The sequence below is a fragment of the Lissotriton vulgaris genome, chromosome 5, assembly GCF_964263255.1.
Source record: "Lissotriton vulgaris chromosome 5, aLisVul1.2, whole genome shotgun sequence".
Lineage (NCBI taxonomy): Eukaryota > Metazoa > Chordata > Amphibia > Caudata > Salamandridae > Lissotriton > Lissotriton vulgaris.
The window spans coordinates 1211097581-1211118310 of record NC_141693.1 but is presented as its reverse complement, the minus strand read 5'-3'; the positions used below and the strand labels follow the sequence as shown (position 1 = coordinate 1211118310).

Here is a 20730-nt window from a genome sequence, read left to right as displayed (position 1 = left end):
GAGTCAGGCCTCCCGCCGCAAGGGGCACTAGTGGAGATTAAGCATTAGCCCAGAGTTGCCGAGTGAACACGTGCGACGAGTAGGCACCGGCATGAGAATTCTCGAGTCCATGGAAGTACGTAAGCCCAAGACCCACCGAGGCGGGGAATTGAACCCTGGGCCAGGACCAATCTCAGCTACCGGGACTGCCGCCTCCAACCCCTGAGCTACACATCTCCACTAACATGGAACGCTCCACGAATCTTGTGTGTCCTCCCTGCGCAGGAGCCGTGCCAATCTACTCTGTATCCTTCCAAATATGTATACGAGCTGCCGAAGCGAGCACTGGAATGCCTGCGGGAACCCAGCAGCAAAGCCACAACCCCCGAGCCAGCAGCGTCCTCCGCTCCAGTACCAGGCCTGCACAAGGAGGCAGGCCAGCCGACAAGAGCCGGCTCAACACCGACGCCGAGAGCGGGGGACCCAACCCTGTACGGGAAGATCCGGGATCGGCCAGGAGGCTCGATTCGCCAGCACGGCCAAAGGAGAGGGAACCCGGGGTGGTGGACCCCGCCGGGAACCAAAAACAGGAACGCACCACGACTTGCGAGGCAACCACGCGCGGGTGCCAGGCACCACACCACTGCAACGTTCCAAAACAAGGCCATGCGCCGCCGAGCCGAGCGCCCATGAGCACCCCGGCCCTGCCCAAGCGCCTCCTGCCGAGGAACCGCGATCTCAGAGGGCACGGGGGAGATGCGTCCAGCAGACCGAAAGGCCACGCGAAAGACAGGTAACAAGGACCCGGAAGGAGGAGTATAACCCGGGCCGGAGGGCTGAGCCCCCCTCCGTGAACAGAGACCTCGGAGGCAGACCGAGCCGAGGCCCTAGGCGTCGAAACACCGCCGGGGCAGGGCGAGACCATGCAACGAAGGCCAGACCCGACTCCGTCGGACCCCGGGTGAAGACAGCCCGAAGGGCCAGGACCGGTGACACCCCCCCCAGGGCGCCCAACCCGGCTAAGACCCGGGGACCTAAGCACCGGCAAATGGAATGCCACACGAAAACGTGCAGGGGCCAAGCCAGTCACCACAACCAAGTGTATTAAAAGTGTCGCCGAAGCGAGCACAGCAAAAAAGACGGCCGGCCAGGAAGACATCCAGCAACTCCCGAAGCACGAGGTGCTGAGCGGCCGCCGGAGAACCCAACGACCTCAAAACGACCCGGTGCCAAAGGACGCCCCCCCTGAAAGAACCAGAGGGAAGACCCGGTACCAGGCACACGCCCCCCCGAAGGAGGACAAGCCCGAGACGAGGACCGAAGGGACCACCGGACATAGGCCAGGAAGCCGACGGATGAGAGACACCGCCAGCCGTGAAGCCACATTCCCATGGGGGGGGGGAACAAACACAAGGCCGTGAGGAAGCACACGTCCAGACAGGGAACCCCCAAGACCCACACCCGGCGAAGAAGATCCACCAGGCGGGCCAGGAGCACAGCACCCCCCCCCCCTAGGGCCAGAACGCCAGCCCCACGGAAGTACCCGCAACCGCGAGCGGGAACCCCCACTTGCAGGCCTTTACAGGCGAGACACGGGAAGGAGCCGGGACCCCAACCCGTCGAGACGGTGGGACCCCGCGGAACATCCGCCAGACTAGCCAGCCCGGACAGCAAGCCCGACGCGCCCCAGACCCGGGATAGTCACGACCCAGGACGGTATGCAACGTAGGCAACCGCCCCGCCCACCCCCCCCCCAGGGGACCCCCCGGAGGGAGAGGGCCGCAAGTCAGTATCTAGGGGGGAGAAAAAAAAAAAGGGAGCGGCAGAACCAGCACGAGACTGGCAACAGCCGAAACTCGGGCCTGGACCTTCACCGAAGGGCAATACGATACAAAAATCGCGCACAATACCCCAGCAAGGGTACAAGGCGGCAGTACGAAAGCCACTGTCCCCAAACACAACCAATGTCTTCGGGAAGTGCCATACACCACTATGGGTATCCAGGCGCTGATTAACAGATGTTCGTTGTTACCCAACTCAAAGGAACAAAATTCCTTGACCACAGATGGATGAAAGGCTGAGTGGACCAGTCGGTATACGAACCTGTGACTGCAGAAGCCGCAGCAATCCACAGTGCCCTCAGCCTCCCTCCCCAAGGAGGAGACCAGGCAACCGAAGCCCCGTGGGGCCGACGCGGAGCGCCCTCCAAATCCCAGAGGAAATCCACAGTTCCCAGGGATTTCGAACCCAAGACCCGCCGAGGCAGGGAAACGAACCCAGGGCCTGGGCCAGTCCTCTGCCAGGGCCAGACTAGCCTCGCAGCAGAATGGGAAACCACGAGTGAAACACTCGAGACCGGCGCAACCAGACGGCCCAGTGAAGAAACGAGACCAAATCACAGGCCGTATGGTCGCCCGTAGAGGGAAGAGTACACTACCCCTCCACAACGCGTCGTATGCACACAGCCCGGAATTACCGGGTTGACTCCAAAACTCTGTGAAAATGTCCACCTTGGGACACCCCTACAGCATAGGCGGGATCCGAACCCCGGTCTGTGAGGGCTGACCGCACCAAAGGGCCAAGACCCACCAATGAGCTATAGCTCCGAAGTACACAGGGCGCCAGAAACAGAACCCAGACACAAGGGACCTGACCCCAGTATGCACCGCGCCCCCATAGAGCGCGCCAGCGCCGCACTGTAAGTGTGGCCAGTAGCCAACGTCAGGACACATGCAGAAGCCAGAAAGGCACCCTGAGATGCCCGCCACCGTCAAGACCCACAGGGTCGACATACAAAAAGCAGTGCCCTGGGAACTGATAAATGTGATGTGTGGCGAAGATCACCCGTTCTGCCACTCGTGTGCACAACAGAGTCACTTCGATGAATGCCAAACTCCTATGACGTAACTGGGGCATGGGGCTGTGGTCTACATTGAACCCATGCACGAGCGCACGCCATGCACACGAGCTGCGTCAGCGCTTCAATGGCATAATGCACGAAGAACCTCAGTGGCCGCACCTGGCGGCAACCAAACCCCGCTCTCGAGAGGCGGGAGGTGGGAGGAGCACGCAGCCAACCCCAGCGCGGCAAACCGCCGCGACCCGTAGGGGCCAAAAATGAAGGGAGGCGGCAGCGCACAGCGCCGCGAAAAACCGAGCTGCCGGGGGAAGCCCCCGGACCCGGACCTCAGAGCCCCGAGGATCCCGCCGACCCAAAAGGTAGGACCGCCCCGAGTGGGGAACATCGAGCCGTCCCGTACATGATGCACGGAAAGCTCCATCCGCCAACCTTGACCGTAGCCGGAGTCGAACCCCGGCATGTGAGGGCTCTGTGAAGGTCATGCTCGCACGCGCCTGTCGCCCCAGACTACTCGGCCAGCCTGTCGGCCGCTGCAGAAGCGCCGGTCGTACACAACAGTGTACCTGCGCACAGGCCCGTTTCAACCCTCTCGTGCGCTAACAGCTGCACCGGGAGAAGCAGAAAACAAACGTAGGCAGAGTAACAGCGCCCTCTGCCGACCCGAGTCCGCGCCCCTCCCCACCATCTTAGTGGGAATGGCGGCCAACCGGAACAGAAAGAAAACATACTTATTAGAAGTGTCTTGGGGCAGTCAGATGGAAGCATACACAACTCGCGGCCATTTAGCCGAGTGCATTTCCAGGCGGCCCAAGCCAGGACCGAGGTTCTGACAGACTTGGCGCAAACTCCTGACTATGCACCCCGAGTCCCACACTGGACTCGAACCTGGGTCCCCGGCTACAGCGGACCTCCTAGGCGTAGAGTCACCGCTGAGGAACCGGTAGTGACCATGGATGACTAGTCAGGAATACAAGAAACACCCTCAGAGGGGTGTGTCAACCACCCGCATGTAACCACATACAGGAGACTGCGCAGGGCCCAAGCGCCTTCCAAATGGCCAGGGCCCCACAGTAACGACCGGGGGAGCCACGGGAATGTACAACCACCCCACACCCCCGGCCACCCCCCCCCCCTGTAGACCCTTGGTACGCTACAGCAGCACCTAACCGGCCCCACAGGACCGGGGGAAGGAAGAGGGGGGGGGAATTTTTAGGCATAAGGCACCAGAGACCGCTAGAGCAGGTCCACAACCCTAAAACCCCAGGGCCAGCTCACGCCGGCCCATCTTACCTGAACAGCTCTCTGGAGAGAATCGTGCAGAACAAAAAAAACAGGCTGATTGGTTGGGCCGGCCCGCCTCTTATAGAGGTCAGGTGGGACTGGTCGGCCATGTTGGGAGGGGGTGGGAGGTGGTTTCTTTTTGCTTTGGAGGGTTCTGTTGTGGAGCTAAAGCTCACTTTGTAACTCAGGGGGCGAGGAAGACTAACGAGGAGGTAATGTAGTGTTATATATAAATCGTATAAACCCTTACCATTAGGCAAATATGTTCTCAATTAGTTCACACCTAAATTAACTTTCATCATCGCTATCATCTTGCTGATGCATCTCTTCAACATCACCCTGGCCCCAGTAGATTTATCCGAGCACGGACACCATGCTTTCAGAGGCCCAAAATTCTGGTCCACTAGTTAGTATGCAGGCCTCACTGAAGCAGCCTACCCCTGGAGTTGTTGGGATTTGCAGTGGGGTTAAAATTCGAATATTACATATTATAAGTTAAGAATGCATAAACAAAATTAAAAAGAGCAAACAGTATATAATGTAAATTAACGCTTATTAACAAGATAGGTCCTCATTGCTGCCAGGTCTGCCATCTGCTGTGATATGCTCTGTTGCGTATCTCTGGTGTGAGTTATAGGGAGAACCCAGAAATCTTGCACAAAAACACACTTATGACCTTCAAATCTAGTATGGAAACCACCTGTACATTGATGGAGTAGAAATGTTTCTGATTCCGTAAACTTGCTCTTCATCATGAGGTGGCATCAATGCTGCATGGATTTTATCAATGACACCAACTACATATGGAATGCCTCCAAACCCATAAACCTCAGTCTTCATAATGTTCATTGTTGCATTCTGTATGTAGTCATTCATACATGTGGGTATCACTTAGCTGAGCACTGAAGAAAAAAGTCAGCGTGACATCCCCTTGAAGTTACTAAGAGCGTATTGGAAGGAACCACTTGCACAAAAATGTAAAACAGAGATTATCTTCCCAATAGGTGCCATATTAGTCAGATTCCTGATCTCTGGGATCAAATCTGCTTCCATTTGCTGTTTTAATGTTTTAATAGAAGCACTGTTGTAATACAACTGTTTTTATAATATGTCTTTCTTGAATTGTTTCCAAATCAGGAAGAACTTTGTACATTCTTTCTTTTCTTTGCTGTATACTCACATGCAGTGCTGTAATGGCATATATGTAGAATAAATTAACATGACCAAATACAAGTTAAATTTACTACACACATATATATCTATATCCACTGAAAAAAACATAGGTGATGTCATTTGAGATGTCATCAGTGATGTCATCAGTGATGTCACTGACCATGTCATGAATGATGTAATATGTGACATCATCAGCAGTGGATTGCGGGTGCGCGATATATAGTTAGTGCAACTAACTATATATGCAAATTTCAATGGTTTTGTGCGAGTAAAAAAAGGTTTTGTAAATGCTAATCCCTAACTATATATGCTCTATAACCTATGGTTTTTTCAGTGAATTTCATTAGTTTTTTAAAAGCTAATATCTATAGCTGTAAAATATATTCTTTATTACGTGACCTATCACGTAGCCAAGTGAGACGCCTCATGACGCGTCGCATAACCGTGACGTATCGGCTCTGCAGCGCAAACAAAACCCGTAACGTAAGCGCGCCGGAGCACGCTTACAGATATATATATTTTTTTTAACCTTAATTAGACAAAATCCACACGTGCACATATCTTGAGGCCTTGCAAAGGCACATCAAACAAACAGTCCCTACAATTTTACAAAGTTTGGTGGAAATCTATTCCCTTAAATTTTTTTTTACTGTTTCTCTTGGTTTTCCCCTTGTTACGCTTACCGGGACGCTACCCGGTACGCGAACCGGACGCTCCAAAAACACAAGATGGCGGACTCCCGTTACGCTGCCGGTTAGCTGCCCGGTTTGCGTACCGGGACGCGCCTCTACCGCGAAAAATCGCAATTTTTTTTTTTTGCCCCGCAGTGTACTTTAATAGCCCCCTCATCAATCATAGGGGGTCAGGAGGGGTCTACCTTACCCCCTTTCCTTCATTTCCCCCTTTTTTTTCCACCTCTTGTCTCTCGATCCTACGGAGAGACAAGATGGCGGCCGCTCCGGACTGTTTACAATGTTGACAGCCAATCAGCTTCTCCTCAGACTCCCGTTACGCTGCCGGTTAGCTTCCCAGTTAGCTTCCCGGTTAGCTGCCCGGTTTGCGTACCGGGACGCGCCTCTACCGCGAAAAATCTCAATTTTTCTTTTTTTTTTGCCCCGCAGGGCACTATAATAGCCCCTTCATCAATCCTAGGGGGTCAGGAGGGGTCTACCTTGCCCCCTTTCCTTCTTTTCCCCCTTCGTTTTTCACCACATCTTGTCTCTCGATCCTACCGAGAGGCAAGATGGCGGCCGGTCCGACTGTTTAGAATGTTGACAGACACCGGAGAGTCAATCAGCTTCGCTTCGCGAAGTTCCGTTACGCGTCAGGTACGCGAACCGGAGTGCTAACCGGAGCGCTGTTACAGATGTATCTGTTTTTTAAAACGTTCATTTCTCAAAATCCACTGGAGCACATATATTGAGACATAGCAAAGGCACGTCGGGCAAACCATATCTACAATTTTGCCAAGTTTCGTGTAAATCCATTCAGCCGTTCAAGCTAAAAGTGATTCCAACCGCCCTATGGAAAAATGAATGGGAAAAATGCGTTTTGGGACCCCCTTTTTTTCTCGGCCCCCTCCTTGACGAAACCCCCCCAATTTTCAGGAGCTGCTCAGAAACAAAATGTGCCATTTTCCTGAAAATCTCAGCCAATTCCGTGCACAAACGCCAAAGTTATTCGACATAGAATTTTCAGAAATCCCATAGGAAAAAAATCCTAACTATATATACCTACTGGCGATATATACATATATATGTCAGTGATGTCATTTGAGATGTCATCAGAGATGTCACTGACCATGTCATGAATGATGTAATATGTGACATCATCAGCAGGGGATTGCAGGTGCGTGAAATATAGTTAGGACAACTAACTATATAGGAGCAATTTCAATGGTTTTCTATGAGTGAAATGTGCAGCTAACTATAACACCCCCAAAACTTATAGTTTTTGGAGTGAATTTCAAAGGTTTTTTAAATGATAAACCCTAACTATATAAGGCCTGAAACCTATGTTTTTTTCAGTGAATTTCTTAGGTTTTTTAAATGCTAATTTCTAACTATATAAGGACTGAAACCTATGTTTTTTTCAGTGAATTTGTAAGGTTTTTTAAATGCTAATTCCTAACTATATAAGGCCTGAAACCTATGGTTTTTTAGTGAATATCAATGGTTTTTTAAATGCTAATTCCTAACTATATCAGTCCTGCAACCTATGGTTTTTTCATTTAATTTCGAAGGTTTTTTAAATGACAATTTTTAAATGTATTAATTGTTATTTTTTTTGTACTGATTTACTATATTTTTGCAAGCAGGTGTTCAGAGGGCACGCCCCCTTTTTACAACACTCTGCAGCGCAGCTCCATGGCGCTTACTGGAGATGCCTGTTGGACTAGTTGCCCTCTAGGGGACCTCTGGATTGAAGAAGAATTAATTCCCCAACTTAAAACACACCATAGGGAAGTGTAATGAAGCCACGCCCCTTTTTACACCTCTCTGAAACACAGCCCCCGGGCGTGTTTGCAGAGGGGGAACTAATTCCCCTTGCATACTGGGGGTCCCTGGGGGCCAACTAGCCCACCTGGAACCTGCAGTATGCGCCAGGGGGCTGCATTGCAGAGAGGTGTAATGAGGCCATACCCTTTTTTACACCTCTCTGCAACGCAACCCCTGGCGCGTTTGCAGAGGAGGAAATAATTCCCCTTGCATACTGGGGGTCCCTGTGGGCCAACTAGCCCACCTGGAACCTCCAGTATAAGCCAGTGGGCTGCATTGCAGAGAGGTGTAATGAGGCCACACCCTTTTTTACACCTCTCTGCAACTAATTCCCCTTGCATACTGGGGGTCCCTGGGGGGCAACTAGCCCACCAGGAGCCTCCAGTATGCGCCAGGGGCTGCTTTGCTTTGCCCCGGAGGGCGGCGGTCCCCGGGGCAGTGTGGAGGGGATTGGGCACCCCCCACACTTCTTTTTTACTATGCCCCCGCGATTTGGTCCCCCTGGGGGGTAATTTTTAAATAAGCATACTGGGCTTTTTTCAAAAAACATTTTTGGCCTTGGGGGTCCTTGTGGGACCCCCTGAGCAGGTGCCGGGGATCAGGGTGCTTCTACCCTGCCCCCTTTTTTTTCAACACGTTTCTTTTTCTGCTTTCTTGTGCCTCGGTCTAATTAGCGCAAGATGGATGCCAACACATCCTGGTTAGAAGTGTTGACAGCCAGCACGCATGCTGCTTCCTCGCCAAGGCATGCTGATTGGCTGCCAATATCTGTCAACACTCCAAACCAGGAAGTGTTGGCAGCCATCTTGTGCCTCGGTAGAACCAAGGCACAAGAAAGCAGTGAAACAAAGGTGGAAAACACGCAAAGGGGGCAGGGTAGAAGCACCCTGACCCCCTAGGCCTGCTCAGGGGGTCCCACAATGACCCCAAGACCCCCCCCAAAATTTTTTTATGAAAAATCGCGGGGTACGCGCACCGTACGCTTAACTCCGCTTAGGTACGCGTACGGTGCACGCATTGTCATGAGTGATGTCACTGACCATGTCATGAGTGATGTAATATGTGACATCATCAGCAGTGCATTGCAGGCGCGCAAGTTATAGTGAGTCCAACTAACTATAACGTGGAATTTCAATGGTTTTATGTCAGTAAAATTTCCAGCTAACTATAACTGGTGTGAAACCTATGGTTTTTTCAGTGAATTTAATAGGTTTTTTAAATGCTAATTCCTAACTATAACTGGTGTGAAACCTATGATTTTTTTCAGTGAATTTCATAGGTTTTTAAAATGCTAATTCCTAACTATAACAGGTGTAAAACCTATGGTTTTTTCAGTGAATTTCAAAGGTTTTTTAATAGCAAATTTCTATAGCTATGAAATATAATATTTTATAAAATTAATCCTATATTCTATATTTATGGAATACTATTTTGTTAAATGTTTATTCTCATTTTTTTTTTTGCCTTAGAGCGCTCCCGGTGTGCTCACCGGTAAGCGCGGTATTCTGGCGCGCCCCGGTGCGCGTACCGGAGTGCGCACCAGTAAGCGCTCCCAAAAAATGTGGGAAGTTAATTTACATAAAAACCACTGAGGACACTTTCACCAAATATAGAATAGGCCCTACTACATACCAGTCCCTACAATTTTTCCAAATTTGGTGGAATTCTATTGAGCCATTTAGGCTGTAGCCCTGTCTAAATATCCTGAGGTAAATTACATGACAAAAACACATATGAAAGTTTTAGAATTTACAACCAATTAAAATGTTACTTACATTTTGTACTTTTATGTGCTGACATTTGATTGGTTATGTACATGAATATATATGTAAAATGAGAGGGAAACACAGCCATTTTGACTAGTACTACCTGAGGTACATTTGGAAAGGATTTTCACTGAAAACTTCAACTGCTTTGACAAAGGTAAGTTGTTAATTTGGAAGTGGAACTATGTTGTGCACTTTAAGTTAATTTGGGAAAACGTTTTCTGACAGTTATATACTGTCCCTCTGTAAGAGTTAGAGATTGAGATAGACTTCTCTGTTATAATTATGGATTGAGTTAGGCTTCTCTGGTATAATTATGAATTTTCTTAGGCTTCATCACATGCACTTGTTAATAATTCTACTTCCTGCCTGAAACCATACACTGCTCAAAAATTACTTCACTGTTAAAAAGTACCTGTCTGAACTTAAACCCAACCTTACCCTAACTCTACTGATATAGTTATTTTTTATGCAATTTACAGCAAGAAAATGGAAGGAAAACAAGACAAAATGAATATTTCTTTCGAAGTTGTTGTTGAGAACAATCCTGAGGAAGATATGGATGACTTGGACTTTATGGATCAGTCACTGGATCAACAATTACTTGACATTGTTGAAACAATAGAATCATTGAATCAAAATGAGGACATTCCATATAATCTAATGTTAGGAGTTCTTTTAAATTTTGAAAAATCACAACAATACATTTATAATTAATAATTAAAAATTATTTGAGACATTATTCATTATTATATATAATTTATGAAATAGTACTAAAAGTATTATAATATAAAGTGAGACTTATAGTATACTGTGCAACTTTTTTGTGTTACATAGTAAGTTTACTCATAGTTGCTACCTTTCTCCCACTATATTATCTGCAATGTGTATTTTACATCTCTTTTTCATCATAAGGGAGCAGGATAGACTACCCATGATCCCCTAGGACTTCTCAGGGAGTGCTTAAAGTATCTGTTTCTGCTTTCCTGACAGACTATGGTATGGATTCCATATACCACAATAACTTCTGTAACAACATGCAAGATATCTACAGAGGAGACGGTGTACATTAAATTTAAGTCTCTGCATTGGTACCTACATGTAGGTACTTAAATAAAAAGAAAAAGAAAACAACAAAAAGAACATTTTTTTAAAACAGCTACTTTTTTTTAAACTGTCATTCTTTTTCCCCATGGTATCCTCCCCGGTACGCTCGCCGGAGCGCGTACCGGGCGCTCCCCCCACGAAAATCGGAAAAAAAATTTTTTTTTGCCCCGCGGGGCTCTTTTATGGCCCCCACATCAAACCTAGGGGGTCAGGGGGGGTCTACCCTGCCCCCTTTTGGTCATTTCCCCCTTTGTTTTTGCCACCTCTTGTATCTCGATCCTACGAGACACAAGATGGTGGCCACTCCGGACTGTTTGGAATGTTTACAGACACCCGAGAGCCAATCAGCTTTCTGCGCGTGAACTCGCGTAGCGCGCTGGTATGCGCCCCGGTGCGCGTACCGGAGCGCGCTTATAGATATATATATTTTTTGGAACCTAAATTACTCAAAATCCACTGGAGCACATATCTTGAGACATAGCAAAGGCACATCGGGCTACCAGTCCTTACAATTTTGGAAATCCATTCAGCCGTTCGGGCTAAAAGTGAGGTCGACCGCCCTATGGAAATTAACATGGGGAAAACATGTTTTTGGACCCCCCTTTTATCTCGGCCGCCGCTTGACTAATCCCCCCCAAACTTTAAGGTAAGGACCAGAGCGCCGCGAGGCACATTTGAGAAAATTTTCAGGCAGATTCCTGAACCGGCGCCAAAGTTATTCACAATAGAATGTTGAGACATTGTATTGAAAATAATCCTAACTATAACTACCTACTGGCGACCGCCAGTAGGTAATATATGTACATATATATATATATATGAAAAAAGCAGTCCCTGTTCCGTCAATGGTCGGCAGAACACAGCAGGTTTAGACCTCCAATGGCCCCACAGAATGCAGCGAAAATCAGGCCAAGAAACCAATCAAGCCTCAAGTGAGTTGCAGAATGGCGATTTATTCAATAAGAGACCTCATCAGCAGTGCATTACATGCGCAAGTTATAGTGAGTCCAACTAACTATAACGTGGATTTTCAATGGTTTTATGTCAGTAAAATATGCAGCTAACTATAACTGGTGTGAAACCTATGGTTTTTTCAGTGAATTTAATAGGTTTTTTATATGCTAATTCCTAACTATAACTGGTGTGAAACCCATGGTTTTTTCAGTGAATTTCATAGTTTTTTTAAATGCTAATTCCTAACTATATATAAGGCCCCAAACCTATGTTTTTTTCTTTGAAGTTCAAAATTTGGTTAATAGCAAATGTCTATAGCTATGAAATGTAATATTTTTGAAAATGAATGAATCCTATATTTTATTTGTATTTAAAACAATTTTTTTTTTTGACTCTCGAGCGCTCCCGGGGCGCTCCCCGGTGAGCGCCCCGGAGAGCGTAGTCATTTGAAGCGCCCCGGTGCGCGAACCGGGAAGCGTCCCATTAGCGCCAATGTCGCGAACGAAAACATGATCGTGACGTATCGCGTTAGCAGCGTCAGCGTGATACGCACGGCGTAAGCGCATCCGGAAGCACTCAAGCGAATACGATCGCGCAACGTAAACTTCCGACGCGCTTACGCGACACGACCCGGGGGCCGCCCCCGGGTCGTGTGATGGCTGCCTGAACAAAATACCCCATACAAGCCCAAGTCACACATTGTATGGGAGTTTTTTCACTCCCAGAGGGCAAGAAAAAAGTGAATGCAGCCAAGGTAACTTGCCTCATCTGTAAGGAACAACTCTCAAGGGGCAACCCAAACAAAAAGTATTCCTTTGGTAACAATACCATGATTCGACATATGATCCGTAAGCACCCTAACAACTATTCTCGTGCAGAGCTCAGGGAACTGGCCAGTAACCTCCCCCAGTCTTCAAGGACCACCTCCCAAAGAAAAAAACCCACTTCATCGGGACCAGAAACATCAGAGATGATGCCTTGTATTCAGCAACGATTTGCTGATTTTAAAATCACTTGTACTGAATGTGGCAAGCTTATTGCCCATGGTGAAAAGAGCGTAAAGCTCATCGTCCTTGCAGGTGACAATCACAAGTGCCCCAAAAATAAGTAATTTTTTCCGTTTTTTGTTTTTTGCTCCAGTTGAGCCAGTTTCAATTCCCTTTTTTTTGTTTCTCCCCCTAAAAAAATACAAAAAAATATAAAACTGTTTTGAAAAGCCAAAAAAAGTACAAAATGTTCAAAAAACATAAAAAAAAATATAAAACAACAAAAAGAAGAAAAAAAACAGTTCTTTTTAGAACTACCTCCAATTTATAAAAAAAGGCTTCATGTTTAAAAAACTCTGTCATTCTTTTTTCCTCATGGTACGCTCCCCGGTCCGCTCCCCGGTGCGCGTACCGGGCGCTCCCCCCGCGCAAAACAATTTTTTTTTTTTGCCCCGCGGGGCCCTTTTATAGCCCCCACATCAAACCCAGGGGGTCAGGGGGGTCTACCCTGCCCCCTTATGGTCATTTCCCCCTTTATTTTGGCCACCTCTTGTGTCTCGATCCTACCGAGACACAAGATGGCGGCCGCTCCGGACTGTTTCGAATGTTTACAGACACCCGAGAGCCAATCAGCTTTCCATGCGCAAGTCGCGGGTCGCGTCCGGGGCCATAGATATATATATTTTTTTTAACCTAAATTACTCAAAATCCACTGGAGCACATATCTTGAGACATAGCAAAGGCACATCGGGCTACCAGTCCCTACAATTTTGCCAAGTTTGGTGGAAATCCATTCAGCCGTTCGGGCTAAAAGTGAAGTCGACCGCCCTATGGAAATTATCATGGGGAAAACACGTTTTGGGACCCCCCTTTTATCTCGGCCCCCGCTTGACGAATCCCCCCCAATCTTTCAGGGAAGGAGCGGAGCGGAGCGGGCCATTTTCTTGGAGAAATTTGCGAAGATTTGTCCACCGGCACCAAAGTTATTCCCAATGTTGCGGATTTCCTATGGAAAGTAGATCCTAACTATAACTACCTACTGGTGACCGCCAGTAGGTAATGTATATATATATATATATTCACAGAAAGAAAGATAGGTTTCAGCCACGTTATAGTTCGGAATTAGCATTTAAAAAACCTTAGAAATTCACAGAAAAAAACATAGGTTTCACATTTGTATAAAGATAGCTGGACATTTCACTCTTACAAAACCATTGAAATTCCCCCGTTATAGTTAGTTCAGCTAACTATAACTTGCGCGCCCGGATTGCACTGCTGATGATGTCACACATTACATCACTCATGACATGGTCAGTGACATCACTCATGACACCACTGATGACATCACTGATGACATCCTCCAGTAATTGTGTGTCTTTCTGAAAAATAAATATTTTTTATATATGTATATCTAAAGGTCGATGGAAGAATAAATGGGTAAATACGTGTCTAAATGGATGTTTTTTTGTAAAATTTATTGTATAACTGACTTATTAGGTGTATCTTAGTGAATACATGCATTAGCGAGTAATGTTTAAATATTTAAATATCTGTATCAGTGTCTCACTTTGTGTATAAGTGGCTACATGGGTTGGTGAGAAGCTACATGAGTGTCTATATGGATTATTAGTTGTTTTTTTGAGTATCAGAATGAGTGTCTGTATGGTTTGGTGGGGGGTATTACTTAGCGCACAGATGCATGAATGACTGACTCATTGTTTGTATGTGTTTTAAAGACAGCATGTGTGCAGGACTGTATTGGTGGATGAGTGTGTATATGGGTGTGTTAGTGAGTAAATGACTGTCTCAATAGTATCCTTATGATTAACTACATATGTTTTAAACTAGTATATGTGAGTATTGAAGTATATAAGTGAGTATATGTGAGAGTGGGAGATTGGAAGAGTTCCTGTATAAATAAGAATGTGTTTCTATAAGTGATTGTTTAAGAGAGTAAGTATGTGTACGTTTCTGTAGAAGTAAGAGTAGTGGTGTGTGTATAGCTGTATACGAAAGTAAGTGGATGTTTGATAGTTTATTTGCATGTGTGAGTATGTGTGTGAGTAACTCTATGGATGAGTATCGGTGTGTGCAAAACAGGTAAATGGTGGTAGTGTTTCTCAGAGATGAGAAAACGTCCGCACCTATGGGTGATACAATACTCTGAGCACGCCTACGTGTAATATTACTTATACAGTTTTAAATGTGAGGTGCTCTATTATCCTGTCAAACACTCACCACCAGGAGTGTTAAATTAGCAAAAAATAAATTTTATGCTAATGTTAAATAGCCAAGAGGAAGACAGGCATTGATCAGGCACCCTCACAGGAAGTGTAATGATCCAAGTACTAATCACAATTTTATAAAGTACAGTTCACTAATAGGAGAGAGATTTACAAAACAGGGATCCAGAGTCAGGCGTTGGACTTCAAATCTTTTATTATATATTCATTAAAATTATTTCCAGCTTGTCCTGCCGACACGTGTTTCGTCTCTATGGAGACTTTTTCAAGGCCAAAAAGACGGACAAGGTGTACTGATCTCAAATACCACGAGTCTTGTTGTATGGAGAAGTGGATATGTCCAAGTTCTACAGTCACAACGGCAAAGGTATATTTAGGAACAAACTATAGTCCACAGTCTTCACAATCCGATTCTTGTAGGGTAAGTGCTGGCATTCAGAGCAGTGGTTAGAGAATATGTTTCAAAACAGATGCACTTAGGTAATGGTGCATCATATTCCTTGACGATTGGTTCAAAGTTCTTAACTTAGTATGTTGACCATGATAAGTCACTCATCTGTCGCAGCGTCACCGTAGCACCTATCCCGAAGCCAGCTACTAGCTGGCTTCGGGATAGGTGCTACGGTGACGCTGCGACAGATGAGTGACTTATCATGGTCAACATACTAAGTTAAGAACTTTGAACCAATCGTCAAGGAATATGATGCACCATTACCTAAGTGCATCTACAAGAATCGGATTGTGAAGACTGTGGACTATAGTTTGTTCCTAAATATACCTTTGCCGTTGTGACTGTAGAACTTGGACATATCCACTTCTCCATACAACAAGACTCGTGGTATTTGAGATCAGTACACCTTGTCCGTCTTTTTGGCCTTGAAAAAGTCTCCATAGAGACGAAACACGTGTCGGCAGGACAAGCTGGAAATAATTTTAATGAATATATAATAAAAGATTTGAAGTCCAACGCCTGACTCTGGATCCCTGTTTTGTAAATCTCTCTCCTATTAGTGAACTGTACTTTATAAAATTGTGATTAGTACTTGGATCATTACACTTCCTGTGAGGGTGCCTGATCAATGCCTGTCTTCCTCTTGAGTATCGGTGTGTAACAGGATGTATAGGTGTATGATGAGTGAGTACATGTATGAGTGTCTATATAGAACTGTTGGTGAATGAGTCGATGTGTATGTAGATGTTGGAATTACTGAATAGGTTGTTGTAACTGGTATTGGTATCTCCATTTTTTCTAAATTGTTAGTTTCTATTTTTTAATGTGTGTATCAAAGGATATATTAGGGTGAGAGGAGGGCTGCCACTAATTTACAAGGAAGATTGTCATCAGTAATGTCATCATTGATGTCATTTGAGATGTCATCTGTGATGTCATGAGTGATGTCACTGACCATGTCATGAGTGATATAATATGTGACGTCATCAGCTGTGCATTGCGGGCGGGTGAGTTATAGTTAGCTGTACTAACTATGACGGGGAATTTCAATGGTTTTGTATGAGTGAAATGTCCAGCTAACTATAACATGTGTGAATTTCCACGTTTTTTTAAATGCTAATTCCTAACTATAACGTGGCTGAAACCTATGGTTTTTTCAGTGAATTTATAAGGTTTCGTAAATGATCATTTTTAAATGTATTAATTCTTATAATTTTTTTTAACTGATTTACTACATTGTTTTAAAGTATTTATTTTTAAATATTTTATTTTTTTAATTAAATTACATATTTTTAATATAAATTGAAAACAAATGTTTCTATAGATATTGTAATTGTAATATTTATTTTATTTATTTTATACATTTTTTAATTTATATATATTTTATATAGCAGGCAATGATATCCTATGGAAGAAAATTCAACTTACTGGTAAGTACGGTTAGAATTACTTTTCAGGATTAGTACTGGGCTGAAAGATGCAGCACTGAGGTCTCTTCTGATAACAGGTGAGTAAATCGGAATTCGTAGTTCGGCTGATTTTAGAGGAATTTTTTAAAGTTCCAAAACTCCACACACAGAAGAATTTCCAAGTGAAACCAGTCAATATTAGCCTATGGAAGGAAATTCAAGTTACTGTAAGTATTAGAATTACTTTTCAGGATCAGTAGTAGGCTGAAAGATGCAGCACTGAGGTCTCTGCTGATAACAGGTGAGTAAATCGGAATTTATAGTTCAGCTGATTTTAGAGGAATATTTTTACATTTTAAAAATAGACCCTTAAAAACTTTTCTGGTGAAAACCACACAATAGATTCCTATGGAAAGAAATACAAGTTACTGGTAAGTATGCTTGGATTTACTTTTCAGGGTCCGTACTGGGCTCAAAGATGCAGCACTGACGTCTCTTGTGATAACAGGAGAGTAAATCGAATTTATAGTTCGGCTGATTTTAGAGGAATATTTTGCTCAGTAGTGAAGAAAGGGGGCCGGGCCTAAGGTGACATGTGTGCAAACACACCTGTGGCTCATTTTAAGTTGGGGAATCAATTCCTCTTCAATCCTGAGGTTCCCTGTGGGCCAACTAGTCCACCAGGTACCTCCAGTATGAGCCAGGGAGCTGCGTTGCAGAGAGGTGTTCAGAGGCCACGCCCCCTTTTCACAACACTCTGTAACTCAGCTCCGTGGCACTTACTGGAGGTATCTGTTGGGCTAGTTGGCCCCTAGGTGACCTCTGGGTTAGAAAGGAATTAATTCCCCAACTAAAAACGCGCCACAGGGCATGTTTGCACACATATCACCTCAAGGATCTCTTAGTACACAGCCATCTAGACTAGGGGTGAGCGGAAAATCCGTTCCGCTCGCGGATTTCGCGGATTTTTGGTAAATCCGCGATCCGCAAACTCCTGCGAATTTACTGAAAATCCGCGAGATCCGCGAGCTGCGGATTTGGGGGCAAAAGTTCAAGCCTGTTGAACCTTTAACTATTTTAGGATGGCGCCGGCAAGCTGCCAGCGCCATCCTAAAATAGTTACTAAGTTAGCTTCAACAGGAAGCACTAATAGATAAAATAAAGTAGGTGCTCAAGCACCTGCTTTATTTTATCTATTAGTGCTTCCGGATGATGAAGCTAATTTAGTAACTATTTTAGGATGGTGCTGGCAGCTTGCCAGCGCCATCCTAAAATAGTTACAGGATGATGTGTGTTTTGTCGAGGATGGGTAGGTGTGCGTTCTCCCCATATCTATCGTCGAAAATTAGCTATGATGCTTGATGGAGGCCTTTGTATAATTGACTTTCATGAGCTCAATCCCTGTGCAGTTCCTGTGACCACGAGCTTCTCTGATCCGTGCCTGTCTTTTTATACACACAAGAGGCATGTGAACTCGCATATGAGCCCCGTCCGTTTGGCCCCTCCCCACACACTAGTGGTGTGTGCACCGTCTTTGCGCCCTTTACCCACTTGATGGACAGCTCACTCGAGGGACCCCTAGGCTCTTTGGTGTGATGGCAAAGTTAAGCAGCCCCCCCAAAAATGTGTGTTTTGTTGCGGCTGGGTAGGTGTTCGCTCTCCCCATATCTATCGTCGAAAATTAGCTATGATGCTTGATGGAGGCCTTCGCATAATTGACTTTCACGAGCTCAATCCCTGTGCCGTTCCTGTCACCACGAGCTTCTCTGATCCGTGCCTGTCCTTTTATACACACAAGAGGCATGTGAACTCGCATATAAGCCCCGTCCGTTTGGCCCCTCCCCACACACTAGTGGTGTGTGCACCGTCTTCGCGCCCTTTACCCACTTGATGGACAGCTCACTCGAGGGACCCTGGCGCTCTTTGGTGTGATGGCAAAGGTAATCAGCCCCCCAAAAAATGTGAGTTTTGTCGAGGCTGGGCAGGTGTGCGTTCTCCCCATATCTATAGTCGAAAAATAGCTATGATGCTTGATGGAGGCCTTTGCATATGGACTTTCACAAGCTCAATCCCTGTGCAGTTCCTGTGACCACGAGCTTCTCTGATCCGTGCCTGTCCTTTAATGCACACAAGAGGCATGTGAACTCGCATATAAGCCTCCCCCGTTTGGCCCTGCCCCTCACACTAGCGATGTGCACCGTTTTCCCACCCGGCCATTACCCACATAATCCGCAAAATCCGCAAATCCACAAACTCGCGGATTTTGCGGATTGCGAATTTGCAAATTCGCAAATTCGCGAATTGCGAATTCGCAAAATTCGCCCATGCTTAATCTAGACACCACCAAAGCAAAAGTTAACACCGTGGCAGAGATGAAAGGCTTCTTCCCAAGCGGGATATATAAAGCCTGTGCATTTAGCATGAGGGTTTTTGGCTATGAAGTACCAGGCCTGAAAAACCGTAGAACCATCACTTCATTCATCACCTGTCAAACATCACATGTAGTGTACTGTTTGATGTGCCCCTGTAAGCTAAAATATATAGGGAGCACTATCAAAAGCGTGAAACTAAGAATCCTAGAGCACATGCGTGCTATAGCCAACAAGGACATTAAGTCACCAGTAGCATAGCATTTTGCGATTAAACATCAAAGCAATAGAGATGCTTTACAATACTTTGCGGTTGATCAGGTACCAGAACACGAAAGGGGAGGCAATAGACTAACCAAACTCAGACGCCTAGAGTTCCGTTATATCATTGACTTGCGGTGCTTAACGTTCCATTGGGCCTATGGAACCATGACGGTTCCGTCATAAGCACAACTTTATCTTGCCTACTGCAGATTTTTGCAGTAAGGCCACAGGAATCTAGGACTGGATACACGTTAGTGTGTGCAGACCATCCATTTTCCTCTTTTTGGTCCTTACGAAAACCTGGGATTTACAGTTTACAGGTTGAAACATGTCGACCTCTTTAATTACTTTCACATAGATACTCACGCTCATTATCACCCACCAGTATCTCCACTCTATTTTTAACATTGTCCAGTAGCTTATGAATAAAGTTGTTTTCAGGAAGTTATACCAGGACAATTTTTAACATCACTTTTTGCACTTTTCACTCAAAAAACCAGCTCCACTTAGTCAGGTATCGCAGCACACCCTGATGGCATTCGGCCGTCAGGGGGGGAACCTGATGATGAAGCATGTCACCAACCAGGTTGGTGAGTGAGGGGTCTTTTAACAAAAGGATACTATTCCTTTAGTTCTCTGACATCCCATTTAGAACCATTTTTTAGGTACTTGTGGTGATACTCCTTTTTTGTTACTACTATATTCAAGCCCTGGGGACTAGGAGTACTCTCCGTTCACATACGTAAAAAATCCCTTACTCTCCTGTTTTGTTTATACACAACTGGATAAAAAACATAAAGATGACAAACAATTTAAAAGTGCTTTGTCGCTATTTAAAAACTCAGAAAATATGTTCTCATTTTAGTTTTTTGGAGCACTAACCATAATTTTGATGCAAATAAGACCCTCTCATATATGTAATTTCTAAAGGAAATGCTCTAGGTATTACAGTTTTGGTTACATCAAGATGACGTCAGGCGTTCCACACTTTTGTAATAAATATACAATTAGCAATCTAGTTGTTCATTAGGATACTGTTGAGAGGCAGAGGACAGGGGCACGGACTCTGAAAATTGAAGGCACGTCAGAGGGTGCAGAGGCAACAATTTGACGATTCTGGGCAGGCAGGAAGGGCAGTGGAAAGGGGGGCAGGGGCGACAAACCAACAATACAGGACTGGCAAGAGAGGCTGTGGCAATATAATAGGCCATTGTGGGAAGAAGGAAGAGGCAGTGGTAGTACAACCATACGTAGGATCTCCTGTTAGTATTCACTCTACCTATTGAGTAACTGGTGTGCACAAACAGAGCCTGCACCTCATTCAGACTGGTTTAGATGCATGCGCACAGTGGCGGTCAGTGGCGGTCAGTGACGGCGCGGAGGAGTGGAA

At 45.7% G+C, this 20730-nt stretch overlaps 1 non-coding gene across 1 annotated transcript; it reads right to left on the bottom strand.

Annotated features, from left to right (window-relative positions):
- Positions 1-218: 218 nt before the first annotated feature.
- Positions 219-325, bottom strand: LOC147712297 (U6 spliceosomal RNA). Its single transcript, XR_015296268.1, has one exon. It is a non-coding gene; the product is annotated as a U6 spliceosomal RNA (small nuclear RNA).
- Between the last annotated feature and the right edge of the window lie 20405 nt (positions 326-20730).